Source organism: Manis pentadactyla, chromosome 11 (assembly GCF_030020395.1).
Source record: "Manis pentadactyla isolate mManPen7 chromosome 11, mManPen7.hap1, whole genome shotgun sequence".
NCBI classification, from domain to species: domain Eukaryota; kingdom Metazoa; phylum Chordata; class Mammalia; order Pholidota; family Manidae; genus Manis; species Manis pentadactyla.
In genome coordinates, this window is record NC_080029.1 from 49,887,964 (window position 1) to 49,909,547 (window position 21,584).

Consider the following 21,584-nt stretch of genomic DNA (forward strand, 5'->3'; position numbering starts at 1 on the left):
CTGATCCCTGAAAGACAAGGACAGATAAAGATGGGGAAGGTTTTCCCAGGTGGCCCCAGTCATTCTCTTAATGTTTGTAATAGGAGGGGGTCTGCATTTGTTGTGTCTGGAGTTGAATACGGTTCTCCCCAGTGGCCCTCCCTGGCATCCCCAGCAGCAGAGCTGGTTCCAAGAGGAGTTTTGCTGTGGCCGCTCCTGGGGTAGCCTACATGGCTCACAGGGTCTCCCCAAATCCATTTTTTCTTCCTTAGTAATGGACCCCCCAATATTTAGCTGGCACACAGAGTAAATGGTGTCTTTCCAGCCTCCCAGGCCAGGAGTGTCTCTGCCAGATGATGGAAGTGAGAGCAGCAGGTTGGGTGAGGGGTGCTAGTGGGATGTAGATGCCAAAGGCTGAGTGAGGATGGTGAGAAGACAACATGAAGAGATACTGGCCTCTTGACAACTTCAAGAAGCCCAAGTCTAGACTTCATTTACAGAAGAAGTAAATAGATTTCTATCTTGTTTAAACCATTTGGGGGTGGAGGATGGGGCCGTCAAAAACCTAATTTAATCCTCCCTGGCACATGAGTAGGGCATGAGGCTGCTTGTCCCACTGAAGGTTTGAAGATTTCTGGAACTGGAGTACTTATATCAAGAGCTATTTTCCAAGTGTGGGTGGGGAATCTAGATCACCATTCCCCAGGGCCAGTGCTACTCAGCTCAGGGATTCTGAACAGTCTCTGTAGGGATTCTCAGGGAAAGGATCCTCAGCGGGGGAAACCTCACTGTGGTCTAAAGATTCTGCATGACTAGGGCAACTTTTCAGGGGTATGTGGCTGAAAGCACAGTAGAGGCAAATTACATGGTAATGAGGGAGGAAGGGGAATAGTGTTAACAAGCAACAAGAAAATAGAGAGCAGCATTTTATAGGCTCAAGCCTCTTCCCCAGGTTTCTCCATGGTTGCTCCCCCTGCCTTTTTTTTCTCTTCTTTCCCTGAAGAAATACTTGGTCTTGATTGCTAGAAATCAGTTTATACCTTGGACAGCTAGCAGTCAGATCTCTTTAAATTGGAAGTTATATAGATTCCAGTTCAAATGGACTTAAGCAAAAAAATATGTTAACAGCTCAGATAACTGGGAAGTCCAGGGGCCTCATACCCTGCTGGATTCAGGAGCTTAAAACAGTGTCCTCAGGACTGTCTCTCAGCTTCACTTTCCTCTGTCTGGCTCACCCTCCTAAGTGGTAGCAAGATGGCCACCAGGAACCTTAGGGTCACATTGCTCCAGCTTAGCAAGTCCTGTGCAAAACCAGGGCTGCTTTTCCAATTGGTCCAGCAAAAACCCTGGGATTGACCCTTCCTTGCCTGACTTTGCCCTGGGCCTCTCTCTGAATGCACTGCTGACTGGCCAGGTAGATTGTCTATGCTGACTGGCCAGGTCTGTGTCTTGTCAGTCCCGAGCCCTGGTGGGGTCCCCTCACCAGAACCACATGCACAGTGAGAAGAGGAGGGGCAATGCTCCAATTAAAATCAGGGCAACGCTGAGCAGCCAAAACAAAGTTTTTAAATCTGTTGCATCCAGGGGAACCTGGACTTCCTAAATCCTGCCCAAAAAGCAAACCTGGTTTATTAATTTCAGTGGTCATCACTAGAGACACACACACACATGGGAGAGACATAGGAAAAGAGACTAGAAGGGAGAGAGGGAGATGGAGCCTATAAGGTTAGGAATTCAGTTTTTTTCAAGCTGAAAGCTAGAAGGGTCCAAGTTAGGCAGGGGAGATGCTAAGGACGTGGCCACTTGCTGTACAATGGGGCAGGGCCTTGGAACTAACCATACAGGCGCCATCTCCTGGAGCCAATTATTTGGGATCATGGCCAGATCTCCCCAGACACAGAAGCTGGATGTACACAGCAGTTAGGCTGTGGATGAGGGGCCTGTGCTGGGTTTGCCCATGGGGAACCCCAGGCCCTGCAGATCCAGCCCAACAAAGCATGCAGGCAGGTCTCACTGCAGTCCACTGGGCGGGAAGCATAGCAGTCTGCACCTGCCTCTCCCCCACCCCCAGGGACTGGGGGCCTCAGGCAAAACCTGGAGGTGCCCCCTTTAGGAAAATGTGGGCCTCACAACCAGGAGTGTCCTGTTTCTGTCTGGAAGTTGCCCCTGCCCAAATGCATAGATTTGAGGGTCTGAAGGTAATCTCTGCCCATTATCCCAAATCATCCTCAAACCATTCCCAAAGTTACCACTAGTGGGCACAGCGGCCCCCTCCCCCCACCATGTCCCCAGTGGCGTACTGTAGAAGAGGAAGCTGAGACTTAGGCCTGCAGCTTAGGGGACTTGTAAAAGGTGCTGGGACCTTCTGCTACGGTGACAACCTTGCCCCAAATAAAAGTGACCTGACCTGCCAATATCGCAGCAGCGCTGGTGTGGATCCCTGCCGGTGAGCGCCAGGACGGCCCTGGCAGAGGCACCACGCAGGGCCTCTGCGCCACCTTGCCTCCCCAGCCCACAGGCGGCTTCCCTGTGCATGTGCTTGCTGGGCAAGGGTTGCTGGCCTCACCCGCCTGCACAGGGCAGGATCAAGCCTGAGGTGCTGCCCTAGGAAAGGCACCACCTTTTCCCTCCTCTCTGGCATCTTGGGTGCTTGGACCCCTGAGGTTAGAAACCAGATTAGAGATTTAATTTTTTCTACAGTTTGGAGCTAAGAACTGAGGATCAGAACTTTGGGGTTACAGCACAGCCTTTTCTTCCACCATTTACTAAACTCAGTTAAGATTACAGCCATCTCCCAGAAAAATCAGAGCTGTGGACCCTCTCAGGTCCAACTGGGAAGAGAAAAGATATATTCTCATGGACTAAACCAAAATATACTCCTTATTTTTAAAATTCAAAACCAGAAGTCTCTCACCATTTAAGCTTTACAGACTAATAGAATTTGAGCCTCAGGGTTAGACATATTGCACAGTAACAAATGCTAAAGATATTATAAAGGAATAGTATCAGAAGCAGCCCCAGAAATTTGCTGAGGCCACCATTTAATTAATCCAAGTTGCACATATGGCTTTGCTTACGTGTGGTTCGAGGCCAGAGGCATGAAAGCCAGCATTCCTGGTAGAGCAGGAAGCTGGGGGAGCAGCCCACACGGTGGGGGGTGTGCCCTTCCCCACCCCCACTCTGACACCCTACTTGCGGAGCCCTCACCCTGGGTACATGCAGCACCCATCCTCCCACTTCACTCCTGCACTGACCCCACTCTTAAGACTGTGATTTTCTTCAAAGCATGAATGTTGCCTTATTCATTTCAGAATTCATGGTGTGCTTGAGGAGAGAATGAGTGAATGACCAGACATAGATGAATGGAGGAAAGGAGGAGAGAAGGGAAGTTCTTACCATTGAAGCTTGCTCTTTCGTAGAAAATCATTGATGATCCTGGACAGAAATTAGCTGAACAAAAGGCAGTAAAGGCCCTTGTATTATTACGTAACATATTATTGGAAAAGGTGAGAGGGTGAGTCAAACTCTTTTGATTGGAAGGAGCAGAGACCCACTAAGTTGCCTCCAGCACTGTGGTTTGATTTTAAGGCCACACACAGATAATAAAGCAAGGGCCCCAATAAATGATGGATTTAATGGCAACCCAGGAGAAGCCACATGGCTCAACCTGTTGGGAGGAATTAAAAGCAGTGGAACCAAGAGTACTTCAAGATCAATCACAGCTCTGAAAAAGAGACATTCCATCTCCTGGTCAGCTCAACAGCAGGCTTCATCCATCCTTGCCTTCATGCTCTGCCACTGGTACAACTTGGGTATTCCATTTCTGCCTCTGCTCTTCCTGCTGCTTGTTTAAGTGCCAGCTGCTTCAGGACCTGAAATGCCTGCCTTGTCTCTGTCTCCTTTTCTACCAGCTGTGCCCTCTAAATCTCCTTGTCAAGTTTGCCAAGATAGAGGATCTCAGCACTACAGCTGGGCTGAGCCTGCACTGGGCGACCAACCAGTGAGTGGGCTGCTACTTGGACCAGGTGCATGGCCTAGGGGTAGGGTTGTAGGTATGACTGTGTGTGGACAAAGGTTCTGAGGAGAGCCTGAGGGTACAGCTGGTGGCCTGAAGGCCCAGGCCCCCAGACCCTGCTCATAGACATGGCATGATTGAAAGATAAGAGGGGAGGGGAATAGGTTACTTGGAGTAACATACTGAGTTTGTACACTTTTGACAGTTCTAGTCTGTGTCTGACCATCTTAGAGACTGCTTTTACTCTGCACAGTTGGGGAGCACATATCCCTAGGTCCTCCTGATGGCATGTATGTGCTCCACTTGGGTCAGAGAATCAGCAGTTGGAGGCTAGTGTGCATTTCAGCTGGTAGTGGATTGGTGGGGACGATAAAGGAAGACAAGAGATGGTGAGTATGCGCCAATGATTTAAGTAATTCATTAATGAGAGAAGCTGTAGGGTGACAAAGTGGTTTAAAAGAAGATAAAAGAACAAAGATTTTGTGCACTGGGAATAAAAAGGAACGCTGAGGAAAGACCACAAAGTCAGACACAAAACTGGTTAATGTCCTACAGGGCAACAAGACTATGACCTTTGAGGTTATTCTTTCCGACAGATAGAAATCATTTGCATCACTACTGAACAGAAAAGTCATTTACATTTTAAGTCTCTATATAGTATCATCTAATTTTAAAGAGTTATGCATGTCTGGACTCTGATTAACAGTAACTAATAAGTCAAAGTTACCTTCCCATAGGGAACCAGTTAATCCCCAGACAGGCTTGTTAGACATAACTTTAATTGAATATTGAAAGGCCTTTTTGCTTTTCTTCCCCCAAGTTTTAATATTCTTCTTAACACAGAAAAAAACCAACAACATTTTGCATCAGTGGGTATTAAAAAAGGGAAAACAACAGTGAATGTGAGCAGCATAGTGCCCAAGGAGTTGGGGCACTGGGATTCTTTAAATATGATCTCACTGGACCTCAGTTGCCTCCTCTGTCAGTTAGGGCCTTGGACTGCATGCTTGACAAGACTTCGCCCTAAAGGTCATTTTCAAAATTTAAAAATGCACCACTCCCCTTTATCCACACTAATCCTGAGAGAAAAAGAGTAAGGGGTTAACACAAACTGCGCAGAAGAAATTTATGCGTAAACTTTCTGGGCTGGGAGAGGATCGTTTTGACTGCTCCAGAAAACACCCCCCAGTCTTGCAAGTTAACAGGCCAGCCAGGACAACAGAAATGGGGCTGGGCCTGCAAGGAGCAAGTTTACAGGCTCTGCCTGTTCAGCTGTGTGGGATGGGAGGCTGATGGTGATCACACTTCTCTATCGAAAGTCAAACTACTCGCTTCTTCCACCCGCACTGCAGCGGCGGCTGGTGGCGGATAGCGGGCGGCTGGGCGGCTCCTCCCGCGGCGGGAACCGCCCGCGCTCCTCCCTGTGGGGGCGGCGGCCCGGAACCCCAGCCGGCCCTGCAGACGTCCCCGCGGCCCCACGGACGACCTGCTGCCACGGGGCCCAGGCCAGAGTCGCCTGGGGTGACTTTATCAACGAGCCACCTTGTTTTGTTAAACACACACTCTGCAGTTTCAGGCAACACCTGCCGGTTGCCGTGGCGTTTCTGTGTTGACAGAAACAGACACACCGAACCCTTTGATTTGAGTTGCAGATTGTGGATGTGGGTGCCTCGCTGCTTTATCCCGGAAGGAAGGGTGGAGGGCTGCCCCCGCCGTACTCACTTTCCTTCTCAGGTCACCTGACTTTGGCTAAACAACAGTGTCTGTGTAAGCTTGAGCCACGCGGCGTCCTTTCCCCTGCCAGGGGACGTGCAAACATTTTCAGGAGGGTGAGCAGCTTCTTTATGCCCCAGGGACCACTTGAGCACACCCTTCTCTCTCTCCAGAGCATCTGGAACCACGGAGCCCTGCCCTCTGGTTGCTCGTGTCAGCTCCAAATCGTGCCAGACGCACGGACGACCGAGAGTGAACACTCCCCAGGAGCGCCATGCAGGAGTCCTAGCAAAAGGAAGAAAGGAACCAGGGGACCGAGAAGACAGCAACCAGGTGTTTGAACCTGCCAAGAGGGTTTTAAAACGATGCTGAGCATTTGTGCAACCACTGCTTCTCCATGGGGCATTTGGAGTAGAACGATTCTTAGGGCTCACTGAGGACCTGTTGCGTTGCCGGGAGTTTAGCATCCCCAGCCCCCGCCCCCCCAAGCATTTGGTACCAGGAGCACTTCCCCGTCTTTGTGACAACCAGAAATGCTCCCACCTATATCCAAATACTCTTTGGGGATTGAGGTGCTTCCTTAGGTTGAAAACCACTGTTAGATCATTTCCTAAAATATATTCCAAAAGCATGAATTAATTCCTTGATATGTAAGTGGGAATGATATGAAAAGGATTCCATGGTCAGTATCATCCTGGGTTTGGGAAACCGTAGGTTTAAAAAAGGAAACAGTGTCTTTCTGACAGGACTTTTCAGAATGTTTAACATATAAATATGTGTTTTGAATCATCAGGATCCCCCGATCTAATTGACAATGGTATTCTTTCTCTTCAGGACTCCAGTTGGGTGGGCCCACCTTGAATAGCTCTTGTCCGTACTGCATCCCCAGAGCAGCCCCTGGGGATTTGGAATCCTCCAGCACCTGAAGCACAGGGGAGAGAGTCAGAAGGCCCTTCTGTTTTTCCTGAATTGAAGAACTTTCAGAACTCTGCAAACCGGACTGTGTGAAGCTACCAGGAAGGAGGTCAGAGTACCCAGAAACCACCACGGAGATGACCTCACAAAGAAACCAGTGTGGTGGGGCTCCTGGAGCGCTCACGGGGGCGTTCTTCTCCCGAGAGGGGCAGGCCGACAGGCGCCTTGGCTTGCTTGGTTCAGGGGAACTAAAATAGCCTGGGTGGTTAGAAAAGAAGTGTGTGTGGATGAAAGTATTCAAATGCTGACAGATGGACTGGAGGGCTCCCCTCCTGCTGGCCTGGGAGCTTCTTTATTGAAAGCCTTGCCTGGGCGATGGATCCCAGCAGCTCTGTATGATTCTGGAAATATAAACCCAGGCAGATGTAATGGCAGCAAGTCACAGTAAACTGACAGCCATCAGGAGCTCTGGAGGGAAATTGGAAGCCAGACTGTCCACTGCGCTGAGCAAGCAGCAGGCCCATCCTGTTGTACAAAACACAAAGAGCGGAGTGTTCACGGCAAATCACCAGGTTTCTCAAAATGGAAGCATGACCTGTGCCCACTGAGCCTCAGGCTTTGCTGCAAGGTCAGGGGACAAAAACCTGACTCTTCACCTCCAAGGGAGTGCGGCAGCAACACACCCATTCCTCCCAGGGCCTGAGCAGGGGGCCAGGGTTCTGGAGATCTGCCGCTTCCCAGTGGGGTGAGCAGCCCAGTGCTGTCCAGGTCCCACACCCTCCCTGGCTTGTAAATTGGGCTCTGCTTTGCTCTGTGAAATTTTTCTCTGAGCAGTTAGAAACAGTTGGCTCCTAAATTTTTCCAGTTTAACTGGCTGGGCCAGTGCCTAAGGCCATGTTCCAGATCACAGCTTCAAAGAAAGAAAAGAAAAGGTCAGCAGTCCCCACCTCTCCAGGGCTAGTGGCTCTGAGGATCCAGCCTCACCATGCTGGACAGCCCACAGTGGTGTTTCTGTTTTTGCTTTTGCTCACAGGTCATAGTCAAGCTTATTAAACTGGAATGACAGTAAACCAAAGACTAACTGAAAATTAAAGTCACAAGTCAGGAGGCAATGGCAAGTCCCTCCTCTGGAATCTCCAGTGGCCTGATCAGTAGGCGAGTGCCCCTTGTTCTCCCCACAGCACAAAAGCTTTTGTGAATATAAAACCCTCTGCATGACTCAACCGCCTTGTGAGGTCACTTCTCCACTTGTCCATTTCTTCATCTCCCCACCCCACTGTCCTCATTTATTACAAGGAAGGAGGAAATCTAACCACATTCCCCTGACTACTGCCTCAACAGGAACATGACAGAAGGTTTCCAACTAAAACCAAAGTTACTCAGCAGAGCTTCCTGCTAGGCTGACAGGCTGGAGTGCGTAGCATGCTACCCTTGGCTCTTTCTGGTCTATGAAACTTCTCTGCTTCAGTCACTTGAGAGCCTCCCCACTTCCTGAGGAGAGCAGACAAGAACTTCAGAGCAGACAAGGCTGAGCTGAGAGGAACTCCTGTTACTTCAAAGACTGGGTCTCCTGCCAGTCTGAGGCTCTTGGTGAATGTCTGTCTCCCATTTCTGACACAGGGTGAAGAGTTACTGAAGTTGACAGTGTCCCCAAAGGTATTTCTGTATTTCTGCCTCTAACCTAGGGCCTGTGGCCTCCACAGCAATACGCCTAACCTCTCCTCAGCAGGATGCTTTCTGTGGTTTTCACCTCTTGGTGCCTCTGCCCTCTCTCCGGACCGTGCTCTGGCCCCTGCTTGCTTCCTCCTGTCCATCACCATGTCCTCCGTCCTCTCTCCCTCCTCCATCCCTGGTCTTAAGCAGCAGCCCTCTTTGCACTGAAGAGACAAGGGTGAGGAGGGGCTGCAATTGGGGGTGGGGTGGATTATATGATTTTTGCACACTATTCCAGAATAGGTTTGTGGTTATTTTAATTAAAAAAAGAAAAACTGTTCCCTCCAAATCTTTGAGGGTCTCTGATTCCAAAAAGGTGTGGACGATATTTAGCCCATGGCTCCATGCTGCTTACCCACCTTGACAGGCTGTTACTTACCCCTGGACATAAGGACCTTAACATGAGAAGCAACAGTATTTTGGGTTTCTGCTTTTAGCAAGAATCTCTTTCCACTATATTGTAGAACTCTAGAGGGCAGGGTCTTTTTGACATTGACTTCCATGGTCTTTGCCGGAATGCCTGGAACATAGTGAGTGTTCTCAGGCGATATGTGTTTGTTGGATTACTGTCACTCTTTCAAAATAAAAACTAAAAAAGTCACTCTCTGTTCTCAGGATGCTGTATATGCAAGTATTTAGGCTTGTTAAAAAGAAACAGGCCCATAATGGTGTCACTTATGCTAAGCCCCACTAAGATTTAAATACCTAAACCAACTGTAATTTCAGTCTCTCACAGAAGTGAAATTTTAAACCAATCACTCTGACATTTTCTGATCAGCACTAGTAAGTAACTGGCCTAAGACCCCCTGCCCTTCCCCCTAAGGTGACTTTGTATGACACCATCTTTTCTTCCACTAATAACTTCCTTGTCCCACCCATTTGCTGCTTATAAAAGCTCAGATGTTGCCTAATTCATGAATCATTGGATAAAACTGATTAGATCTTTAAATATACTTGGTTGAATTTTTGTTCTTTCACAGGTTAAATACATCCTGAGAAATTGCACACATCTCATATAACCAGGAATTAATATTACCAAACCTCTTGTCTCATCCACCATCTTATCATCTGTGATTAGCAGACTAAGACATAGCAAACCAGGAGATCTGGAGACCAATGAAGATGTTTGAGACAAAGAAATCCAATGGAGTTCTAAACAAAGATGAAAAGTAGAGAGATGGTCATCCTGTGAAGTGGCCCCCAACCTCAGACCTGCCCTAGGTGTCACCACCTGCCCCTGGCCTTGCGGCAGGGTGTTGAAGATACTCGAGCATATCTGCTCTGGACGTCCTGGCCAGGGAGACAGAGGAAGCAGTCACTGGGGGTGAGCTTGGTGAGGCAGGCAGAAGCAGTGGTGACGGTGAGCACAGTGCACACCAGGGACGACCGCAGGGAGTTGGCTTAGTACAAAGGAAGTCACAGAGTGGACTACCTCTGCTGCGGCAGTGGCTTTCTTCTCCCCACTGCCCCCCAAACACACATTCCAATTAGAAAATAGTAATAATTGTGCATAGCTCTGAAGGCAAGTCCAGCACTCCTGTGTGTGTGTCCATACCTGTATGTAAGTCCCACCAGATTTTTGTTCCTGGCGAGAAATATAAGCCACAAACATAATGTTGTCTTTCAGTGTTGAATCACTACTACTTAAAAAGTTAAAGAAAAAAGTGTCATCAAACGCTCTATTACCAGCTACATTTAAGTGAGAACAGTGCAAGGTCCTGCCAGCAGCTGATGACCATTTTCCAGAAGGGAATGCTGGGCAAGAGAGGTCAGTATTGGGATGAGGATGAGAACCACCACTTTGGTGAAGGGTCTTGTTTGTTTACTTGGTTTGTTTGTTTTTTCATTTATTTTAAAATATTTGAAAGCCTCTGGGTTATACACAGATCACCTACTTGAAATACTACCAAATAGTAGCATTATGGTGAGAGAGAATTCAGCCACTTGCTGGCCAGTAATGAGGGTTTCATTTTATTCTACTTTTCTAGAGTTTAGAAGTCACTCTGAAGTGAACTCTAAAGAAATCTTCTCTGGTATCCCTTGGGTTTGCTGATCCTAAGACGGGACTGTGGGCAGATTCCCTAACACACGCTCTGGGGGTTAAGTCCCTGTCCCCCAGGGCACATGCTGCCAAGGAACCAGGGCCCTGGGCCAGTAGGACTACATGTTGGCCATGATGAGCCATCTGGCTGCCTGGGGGAAAGAGCCCCTCGGAGCTGGTGTCTGAGACATTGCTGCCATCATCCCTGACCTTTGCCAAGGAGCAGGTTTGATTTTATCCAGAATGGCTAGTCTGGCGGTAAGAAAGGTAAATGTTCCTTAGAACATTTTCAGGGATTAGGCTTAAAACCCTCAGTCTCCAAACTGAACATTTTCTTGAGCTGTAGGACCTATACTTCAGCTGGATTGTTCTGGGACCTCATCCTGCTCACCTGCCTCCCCATCCAGAAGGAGGGGGTCTCTACCCATCTCACTGTCCTTGCGTGTGTCCTGACCAATCACAAAGGCTTGGCTTTTGGAGGTTTTGTTTCTAAATAAATGTGCAATTTAAGTAAAAAGATAATTTAATATACCTTGTAGGAGAAGTCCTTTAGCAAGTCCTTGCTTCGAAATAAAATGCCACCCACAAGGTTTTTCTACATAGAAATTCTGGAGCCACTGTTCATCCACTATGACATGTGTTATGAATAAATTATTCCTGATAGAGTACCAAAGTATATAAGTGATTTGCCTTTAAAAAATAAATGATAGCACAGGATTGTCCATGTCATAAGGTGCCCCTCTGCTACTTGGGTTGAGTGTTTTCTGGCATGGGAGAGGAGGTGGTGGCACGGTGTGTGTCCTGGGGTGTCACACCTCGGGACTGCTATCTGTCTGGCGGGCTGTTGGGAGCAAGGAAAGATGGAGGGAGAGGGAAAGGAAGGGACTGCAGGTCCATGGCTCTGCATCGGGGGTTACACAGCAGCAAAGAAAGGGGATTTCTAGGGTTTGAGAAAGCCAGAGCCTTCCTTCACCTCACACAAAGGAAAGCACCAGGTACGGGTGCATTTAGCCCTGGAGACTTAAGAACCTCCCTTGCAGATTCTGCTTATTTGGGAGCAGACTCTGAGAGCACTACCAGGCCAGGCCCTGAGGCCAGGCTCTCTGTGACCCCAAGGTATGATTTGCTTGGTCTGATGAATTTTCTGATCAAATGTGTCAGCATTTTACTATTGGGCAAATTCAGGTAAATTCAGATTTCTGACTTCTTTCAAGAATCAGAAGTGTTGGCAACACTCACTGGTGTGTGGCGACAATGGGCAAGGGCAAGTGGTGGCTGGCCCCATGAGCCAGCACACAGGCATGCAGCCGCCCCCCAGCTGGGGCCCTGTAGGCGGGAGGGGCCACGAGGGAGCTCCTGCCAACCGGAGCCCCGCTCCCCTGTTCTCTCTGCCGCTCCGAGGGAGTCTAGACACACACTTCCTGGATCAAAGTCAACCCCAGGAGCCATGATTTATTCCTACTTTGACTCCCACCCAAACACAAAAGTCTCCTGCCCATGTACTAAGGCCAAAGAATGTCAGGATTAACCCCTAATGGAAACTGTTGAAAAAGCTAAAGGCAGCTTTAGCCTCAGCACTCCATAGCTCCTCATTCAAACAGGGACTTAAGACTGAAGGGAGGGAGACACATGACTGAATTCAAAAGCTCACATGAAGGATGCCAGCCTCAAGGGTGCAAAGGCAGGCTTGTGGGACTCCTGTGCTTTCCAGACTCAGGGCAGGTGTATTGGGTGTCCTGACTGCAGTACAGTGGAGAGGAGGCCCAGGCATCAGAGCTCACAGTGGATGGCCACAGGCAACACCAGGGCACCACTGGCCCCACACAAGTTCAGTTTGCTGGCTCCAGAGCCAAGCTGGCCAAAGCAGGCAGGACCCAGAGCCGGAGCTCACATGCACGGCACCAGCCAATGTGTGGCTGTGCTGGCTGCTCCCTGGATTACACACCGACTTCTGCATGGGTGTTCAGTGTGAGGGCTGCCCTCTCCTTGGAGCTGGACTGTGTGGAATTGTGTGGGATGTGCTAAAAGGTGCCTTGGAGCTCCAAGGAACTGGAATTCCGCAGACAGCATCTGTCCAGGGTTCCCAACAGTCACTGCTCTTCAGCATCACTTAGAACACTTTCAAAATACTGATTCCCAGGCTCCAGCTCTCCTCCCCGACAACCCCCCTTCCCTCAGCTCCCAACAGACACATGCAGTGATTCTCACAAGGAGACAGGTTTGGGAAACACTGATGTCATCCAAAGCCTTCACTCCCACTCGGAGGTACAGTCCCAGGTGAAGTAACTTTTCCAAGGCTGCACAGCTGGTTTGGCAAGACTTGGGTCACAGTACATGTCTTTTGAATATAATCCTGAGTTTTTCTGCAACACATGTCCCAGAGGTACCCACAAATGGCCCACCAGACTACCCCAGGGATTTTGGATGTGGAAGAGGCTAAGAAGCATGGTCTTTGTGCACGTAAAGTAACCCAGATGATTTCCCCAGTATTGGCTTCTATGGTGGTTTATGACCCAGATGCCTCAGTCTCAGTTCATCTAGGCAGGAGCTTCTGCTTCCAGCTTTATAATTATCACAGTTTCATTTGTCCTTTGAGAGGTGAGGAAAGAACTGTGTGTGCATCTATAGGTTTCTCTCTATGCCTCTGTTTACCTCTATTTAAAAGGGGGAGAAGAGCTGGCACCCTAATGTCTGCTTCTTTGGAGCTCTGTTTGGATGGCCATGCAAACGTACCCAGTGATTCCTCCCCAGGCAGAGAAAGAGGCTCTCCGGACTCACACAGAGCTATTCTTAAAGTCAAGGCTGCTCTTGCCACATTTGGAATAATTCTGGTGTCACAGTGCTGTGGTGGTGGCTCCTCTGGCTACACTGCATGCCCCCCAGGAAAGGCTGCCTGGCTCTCCTGGTTTCAGGAGGGCTGGTGAAATATTTCCCGTGGGGGATCTTGGGAAGATCCTCAGTTTTGAAGGACTGAACAAGATTTAAAAATTAATAAATAGTTAGCTTTGAATTCTTATTAAGTGCCAGGCATCCTGCCGAACATTTTACATGCATTATTGAATTTAATCCTTGCTACAGCCCTGTAACTGAAGTGTTATGACTATTCCCATTTTACAGATGTAGGAAATGAGGCTCGGAAAAGTTAAAGAATGTCCCCAAGATCACATGCTGCTAAATGACAGAGCCAGGATTCAAATCCACATATTTCAGTCTCTAGGGGCAAAGTGGGTGGATGACAGGCCACTGTCATCATGAGCTGGACCTTTCATGTAGCACTGCCGTGCATTGTTTAGTGGGTGCTATACTGTGATGCAGCTTCTGCCAAGGACAGCTAGGGTCACACAGCTGTGACTGCCTGCTGGGAGGTAACAGCCCCATCAGTTCAGGGACTGCCTGACCCAGCCTAACCAAATTGGAGCAAGTAATGGGTGTGACATAATTTGACATGTACATTGTTAATTGAACCCCATGGGAGATGACTTTAAATATAGACAAATGCCATGCTGTGAATGATTTGGGTTATAAAACCCTTATTCTCTGACTGTTGCAGGAAAAAAGAATTGCATCATGAGAAATTGAACCCCACCCCAACCCCAACCACCCCCAAAGAAGCTGTTGCAGGTTGAGGAGAGCAGCCAGCTGGCTGGACTGGAAAAGATTCTTCCTGGGACTTTCAGGCATTTCACTCTTACTTGCTAGCATTTTATCCCCCAAACACTCCTAAAGCCCAAATTAAAAACCACTAACTCTACCCATCCTCTCCCCAGAGACTTTCTAACCAGAGAGTCAGAACCCCAAAGCCAGCCCTGGTCAGCCTGCAGAACAGGCATCACATGAAGCCCTCATATGCACTCCCTACCCCACTCTGCCTTCCTCAGGTGAACTGAAAACCTGCCAGGGCCCCACACAGATGCAGTTTCCTGGGCCCATCTGCTGGTCCCATTCCCTTATCACTAGCAAGACTTACCTGCCCTATTTCCCATGTCCTTGTGCTTGGTTCCTGACCTTCCTAAGAGGATGTGTGCCCCCAAGTGCTAGTACCACTGAGCCTAGTATGTGCTTCATATGTGCCCATCCTCTCAGGCAAGACCTGCCGATCTTACAACACACAACCAGCACCCAAGAAATGTTTAGTGTTGAATTAAGAAAAGAAAATAAGAATAGCAAAAGTTCTCTGGAAACCTCATGCCTTAACCCAAACTAATACTGGCGTTCAGGCAAAAAAAAATTCATTTAAGAGCAAGAGACCTTTGCCTTTTACAAAACTGAAGCGCTTTAAATAATGCTAGCTGATGAAGATGGCCAGGAGACATAGAACACAGGGTGGCCTCCCCACAGGCCTTCTCTATTTCCCCCTTCCTAGCAGGATCCCAGCCATGCAGTTGAGAGGGCTTGACCCCACTGCAACTCTCTGGGTGGACCTTGGTGGGCTTAAGCCATCCAGTGGGCTCCATTGTCCTAGGCACCCTAACCAGCGATTGACTTGGGAACGGCCAGCTGATCCACACGCAAGGAGACTTTGCCAAGGGCTTCCGGGATCTTGTGATCATCAGATGAGACCATCTAAGAATAAAGCCAGTACCATGGGAGACTGAGAAGAGACCAAAAGATCTGTCGTTGTCATCGTTGATTTGTCCCACTAATTTATTGGACCTTATCTGAAGCCCACCTGACCTCTGGACTTTTCAGTCACATGAGAGAACAAAGCCTTTTTTTATTTAAGCCAAATAAATACAAAACACAATAATATGTAACTCCTTGATTCCTTTTTATTACTGAGCTCAGAGACCATATTTTGTCATTTTAAGTCACCTTTATCTTACAGCTTATTTAATTAAATAAACATACCAAAAAACAAATAAAATCCTTAATTTTTCACTGTTCAAAGCCTTCCCAAGGTCCCTACTCTTGTGACGTCCCATATGAATGAGGAAATAACAATGGCTCCAGCAAGACAGACGCTTGTTTCTTTCTCATGTGAGTAGAGTCTGGTCGGTATAGGAGCTACATATCACCAAGGTTCCAGGTTTGCTCTGTTTTTGTTCAGCCCTTCTTAGCATATGACTTGCATCCTCAAACCAAATTCCTGGTCCGAGGTGGCAGCCATCACATTGATTTTCTTGCTCCAGGAGGCACAGAAGGAAGGGAGAAGGGGAAAACATCAACACATCAGCAGTCAGCCCCTCCTAAGGAGTCTTCACAGAATACCCACCCAACAACCCTGCTTATACCTCAGTGGTCATACCAGCTACTAATGTGGCTGATAAATGTAGTCTTCCAGCTGGGCACATTGCAACCCAGATTAAAATGTAGGTTGTGTTACTAAAGAAAAAGGGGAGAATAGATCCTGGGTAGGCACCTCGCAGTTTCTGCCCCACCCTGCTTATCCAACAAGCCTGGCTTCTGTGTTCAGTTCTGCTGCTTGGTGCCTGCTCCTCCAAGGAGACCTCCTGGTTCAAGCTGCAGTTTCTCTCTCCACAGACCCTTAACATCCCAAGCTGGTTCCCCATCTATCCCCACCCGGGATCCTCTTGTCAGCATCTTCTAACTTACCCAGTTAAGAAGCATTCATTGAGTATCTACTGTCTTTTTTTTTTTTATTATTAAGGTATCATTGACATACACTCTTATGAAGGTTTCCCAAGAAAAACAATGTGGTTATTACATTCACCCTTATTATCGAGTCACCCCCCCATATTGCATTGCAGTCACTGTCCATCAGTGTAGTAAGATGAGCATCTACTCTCTTTTATTAGACTGCATTAGTCTTTCATTAGAATCTTGGCTTCAGTTTAAATCAGAGCATCCTTTAGCTCCTTCTCTGTCATGCTCCAGTCAGACCCATTCATACCTACCCTTCTTCATTCACCAGTCTTTCTCTAGAACTATGTTCTTTCCAGCACAGGTCTGCCGTGCAACAGTTTCTAACCTCTTTGTGGCATTAGCATTCTCAATCCCATGGAAAAGGCCCTTGTGGGCTTAGGGCTGCAATGACTGTGGTCAGCAACCACAGGTAAATCCGAGTTGGTTTTCTCCAAATCCTCATGGATGACAGGATATGAGTTTACCTGGGGACAGGTGACTGAGTGAGGCCCAGGCAATGTTTTTCAGTTCTCCCAAGATCTCTGGTCCCTTATTGCACATTTCTGACCCCCAAGACAGCATAGCAAGCCTCCATTAGCAATGAACAGCACAAACAAGGCCAAGTCAAACAACAGTAATGAAGTGAATTATTGTGTCACTAGAGACAAAACACCGGCTCTTCCCTACCTCACCTGTGCAAAAGCAGAAAAGATAAGAGAAAAAAAATTAATATCTGATGATGCTAACAAAATGAATAACCTTGAGTCTTCATAGAAAGAATACCTTTCAGAAATATCTAGTTCTTTCACTTAAATTTTCTCTCTTTTTGATTTTATAAACTAAAAGCTATTGTAACTCAAAATTTTATGTTCTATTGTCTTTTCAAATAAAAACATCATTAGGCAGATGTGAACAATTATTCCCAGCTGGATTTTTTTTTTTAAGTTAAAGTCTTCAAAGAAGCAGCTAACTTGTACTTTAAATCATTGGTTTGGAATTAAACCTCTGAGCTGATCCCAGCTGACAGCAGGAGGGGAGGGAGGCGGCTCGCAGCAAAGAGGAGGGACCGGGATCGAGATAAGGGTGCATCTGCTGGTGCCCAGAGCCCTGGTTCCCCAATGCCATCTGCCCGTGGCAGGGCCACTCCAGGGTATCCCTGGAAATACTGACTTGAGGTGGGAGTATATTGAAAAGCTCCTGGCCACTCTGTTTCATTACCAAAACCCCGTGGCTGAGGCCCAGTCCATGAGCCCACCTCGGTGAACCATCACCTCTCTCTAGGCTGTAAAAGACCCTTTCAAGTTAATTTTGACAACATATTTGCCTGCGCTTTATGGAGGATGAAAATGAAACCATCAAACCGAATCAACATTGCTGCTGATACAGGAGTCTGGGAGGCAGAAAATTCAAAATTTGAACATTTGTGAGTGTGTGAACAACAACTCACAACTAATAGAACAACAAAGGTTTTGTTTGTCTGTTGAAGGTGTTCAGAACCCTGTGGAAATTCTGTGCAGTCTTCAGACTCAAAGCCTTTGTTTCACTCCTGGGGAAAGCCCAGTGACCATTACATGGTGGTTTATTTCCTTACCAACCTGGTTCTGAGTGCCCAGGTGTCCCTGGCAGAGAAGGGCCAGGAGAGTTAGGCCTACAGCTGGACCGAGGCTGTGGGCTTGGAGCGTGGTGCAGGCTGCAGTCTACGGATGAATGATGGAACTCAAAGCTGCCCACATCTCTTACTGTGGCCCTGGCAAGGGCTCCAGGGGGCATTCCCCAGGTGTTAGGCAGAGGGAAGCCAGGAAGTGCCAGACCTGTAAAATTGGCTCATGCTTGGAGTGCCAGAAGAGGACTCACTCTGGGGAGAACAGAAAGTACACCTGTTACTATATACCATGTCACTAAGGTCCAAGAGTTAATGGAGGAGGAAGAGAGCGATGAGAAGACCAAGAGGAAGGTGACTGAGAAGGTTGTGAGCTACCTCCTCGTAGATGACAATGAAGTTCAGGTAATGAATGAAGAGGATTTTTAGGAAATTGGACTGCAGACCTGATCAGTGGAGGTGATTCTCTTTTCAGAAAATACTGGTGATGGAAAGTCTCAGACTCTCAACCACACTTTCTTTTACGCATGTGATATCTTCAAAACCTCCCTTGTCCAGAGTCCTGCACAGTGTATACATGCCCACAAAGCAGTGGTGAGAGACATGGGGGGCCTTGGGGGCTATGGTGGATGTAAGCCAGGGAACACTCCTGCTTAAGGTCCTGACCATCTCAGACCTCGTCATCTATCAAACTCATGCAGAATGGCTGCACAGTGACCCCTTCAAGTTCCTTGGGAATGCCTCAGAACTTACCTGAAGCACTTCACCAACAAGCTCAAGGCCACCATTGCCTGATGCAGCCTGGATGTTCCCTTGTCCACCCTGGGTCCTACTGTTATCATTTTCCATGAGACTGGGCACCCTTTACTGCTGGGCTCTGATCACCCCTCAGAAGTACCAAAGCAACTCCCCCAGGACCATTCCAGAAGCTGGGCTGCTCCCCTGAAGCCTTCAGTTCTATTCTCTACAAGGGAACGAGGACTTACAACCCTCCCAGACTTCTCTGGGCATGTGATCAATACCCTGACTGCAACATGGCCCACTGTAGCCAGAGGGGCCGGTTTGGGAACAAGATGCTGTGGATATAGTGATGTATAGTGGTGTGAACAGAGAGTGTGTGTGTGTGGCTTGGAAATGTTGGATTTGTGAAGGAGAAATGTTGCCCAGCACCTCTTGGGTGGGGTGAACTTCACGGCTCAGTCATGTCTGAGCTTAGCTTGGGGTGCATCAGGGCTGTGGGGTCCTGGGTGACAGCCCAGACCATCCCTGCCTACTGGGGGCCCCACTTCCAGATCCCAACCTGCAGCATAGGTACCGTGCCCAAGTGGGGCTGGGGCCCTGTGCCTGTGTGGGAAGCCACGAATGTCTGGGTGGATGTTCCAAGGTGCAGGCGGACAATGAAGGCAGGATGCTGATTGCTCGGAAGGTGCGCGAGGCCGGCAGAACTTTAGGAGCTCTGGCAACAGCTGTGGACATCCCCTGCGCCTGGGAAAGACTGGAGCTGGCGGTGCCCTGGGAGCCCACCCACAAGATCCTGCACTGGCACAGCTGCCCAAAGTTCAGCATCAGGCCTCGCAAGCACCACTGCTGGGCCTGCGGACAGGGCTTCTGGGATGAGGCTCCCCTGATCATGGGGCTGTCCCAGTGACCTTTAACCCCAGCTCCTGCCCCCAGACCTTTACAATTCCTTAGGTTCTCAGGGTTAGAAACAGAAGTCTCTGAGGTAGGCCTCCACCAGGTCCCCTATGGTGCTGTGTCCTCTCTGCACTTCTGGGGTCACTTTCCCATGCCAGTGAGTGGGGTGGGTGGCATGGGGTAAGCCTGGCTGCAGGCCCAAAGGCGTGAACCTGTCAGGGCAGCTGACAGCAAAGGGAGTGAACCTGAGTCTGTTACAATGAGTTCAGGTAGAAATAACAAATATCTGTATGTACATATGAAAGGAACATGGAATCTGCTCAGGCTGCTACTGGCTGCGAAGACCCATCACCGTCTGTCCCCAGCCCAGGGATTAGGGGGCCGAGGAAGCTGGCTTCCCCACGAGGCCAAGCCAGTTCCAAAGCCACTGTGTTTCACTTTCCGCCTTCAAAGCTGGTCCTTTCCTTGCCTTTTCCCTCCATGCCTCTCAGCTCCTGCGCTTCCCAGGTACTTCTTGTTAGGAATAGGCTGAGGGTGGAGGGTGACTGGTAGGGTCCTCAGCCCTGAGGTGTCAAAGTGCAGGAGATGTGACATTCCTTGCTCTGGGAGAGAGTGCAGGAGACAGTCGAGTGTCTCCCGCTAGCGGATGCTTCCATCTGTGGGCCACTCGGCTTTCCCAAAGGCTACACCCCTTCCCTGAATAGAGCCCTTGCTCCCCTTCCCCTCCAGCCCCTGGAGCCCACCATCTGCTTCCGAGTGTTGCACTAGGATTTTTATTGCTCACTTTGAAGTGCATTACTTCTCTGTTCCCTAACACATGACTCCTGTAGCTATGGGAAGGGTGATCGTGAGAAATCTTCCAGAGACACAAAGCATACAGAATGGACTATTGCTGTTTGTTTGTTTGTTTGAAGTAAACATAAATATTTCAACAGATCAATTAGAGAAAGTTCTCTCTCTCTGGTCCTTGTAAGAGAAGTCAGACAAATGTTTCTTATCAGAGCTGGGACATCCATATTTATCGTGACTGAAAAGGGACTGTTGCACTGCCCTGTCATATGGTGAATTTTATCATTAATGACCAAAAATGGGTGTGGATAAAATGAAAGTTCCTGGGGCCAGGATTCTTGCTGGCCCTGGTTGGCCAGCTCACTACACACCTATGGGCAATACATTGCTATTGACTCTACATAAGGAGCTCTGCCCAGTGCTCTGGGTGACACAGTGGCAGGGCTGCAAGGCTGCAGGAGAGCATAGCAGAGGCTGAAGTGGTGGCAGTGCCGAGGACAGAGGCCCAGAGGATGGCTGTGTGGACAGAGAGGCCCAGAGGACAGCGGTATGGGCAGAGGGGCCCAGAAGCAGAGACTGGCTTGCTGCATGCAGACTCACTCTAAATGAATGGGATTTTAGTGATTGACCTGCCACCATGGAAATAAAGCTGGGTACAAATTGGGTGCAACCCTTTCACCCCAAGAACGTTTTACTGTCATTTTCTTTGGTCACATTGATCCATAACGAACTTGCCCAGGTCTGAAACCCACTGGCAAGATAATTGGCAAAGTTGGCAGGGTTGATTATTGACCAAGGAAAAAGACAGGCTGCCTTTATGGGTGGGGTGCTTCAGCAGGCTGCCCCTATGAATGGGAAGACAGTGGTTTGTCCCCCAATGGGTATGTGGTGTGAGGTGGCTTGTCTCCTAGAGGACTGGGCCCCACCCAGGATTGGAGGCAAGTGGAGGTGATACCTGAGGCAGTAGGGGTGGCCCTTGGTATAGTAAGTAGGTCTTTTGAGAGACAGAGTGCCCATGAGGCAGTGGGGATGGTGGGTTGGCTGCTTCTTACAGTATTAAAAAAGTCTACAGAAGAGAAGGACATGCTCCTGAAAAATATTCAAGAAATGGTGGCACAAGAAAGTGAACTGCAAACTTCTGTGGATTCCCTGAAGAAGGAAATGGCACTGATGCAAGAGGAGGCAGCATGAGAATGCCAGCAGCAAGGTGAATAAGTAAAAGATTCCTTACAGAATGAGACAGCAGTGCTGCCAGGTGCTCTGAAGGAGGAAAAGGCCATCCGGGAAAAAACAAACTCCTGAGGGAAGCACAGGTGGAGGTGGCATGAGAATATCAGCTGCAAAGCATTGAGGTGAAGGTAAAAGAGCTGCTGAAGACTGAGCTAGCATTGCTGCGAGGCACAGTAGAAAAGGTAAAGGTTGTAGCATAGGAAGCACTTGGGGGAGGGGAGAGAAAGGAACCATCAGCCCTGGAAATGGAGGAGCTGGGGAAGGATGAAGGTGTGATGCCGGAGGCACTGACCCCTCCTGTGTTGAAAGCACGCCCAGTAGTTGTAAAGGAAATAAAGACCCAGCAGCTGAAAGTTCCCCAAGGAGAGAAG

General features: G+C 48.7%; 1 long non-coding RNA gene and 1 pseudogene across 2 annotated transcripts; both read left to right on the top strand.

The window, feature by feature from the left end:
• The first annotated feature begins 5,006 nt into the window (after nucleotides 1–5,006).
• LOC118928169 (uncharacterized) lies at nucleotides 5,007–11,096 on the top strand. Of its 2 annotated transcripts, none has more exons than XR_005031130.2 (3): nucleotides 5,007–6,118; nucleotides 6,542–8,278; nucleotides 9,316–11,096. It is a non-coding gene; the product is annotated as an uncharacterized LOC118928169 (long non-coding RNA). The 2 variants fall into 2 exon arrangements; XR_005031131.2 differs by having other exon boundaries at nucleotides 5,007–6,040.
• Nucleotides 11,097–17,560: 6,464 nt separating this feature from the next.
• On the top strand, nucleotides 17,561–19,207 carry LOC118927878 (zinc finger FYVE domain-containing protein 1-like; annotated as a pseudogene).
• The last annotated feature ends 2,377 nt before the right edge of the window (nucleotides 19,208–21,584 follow it).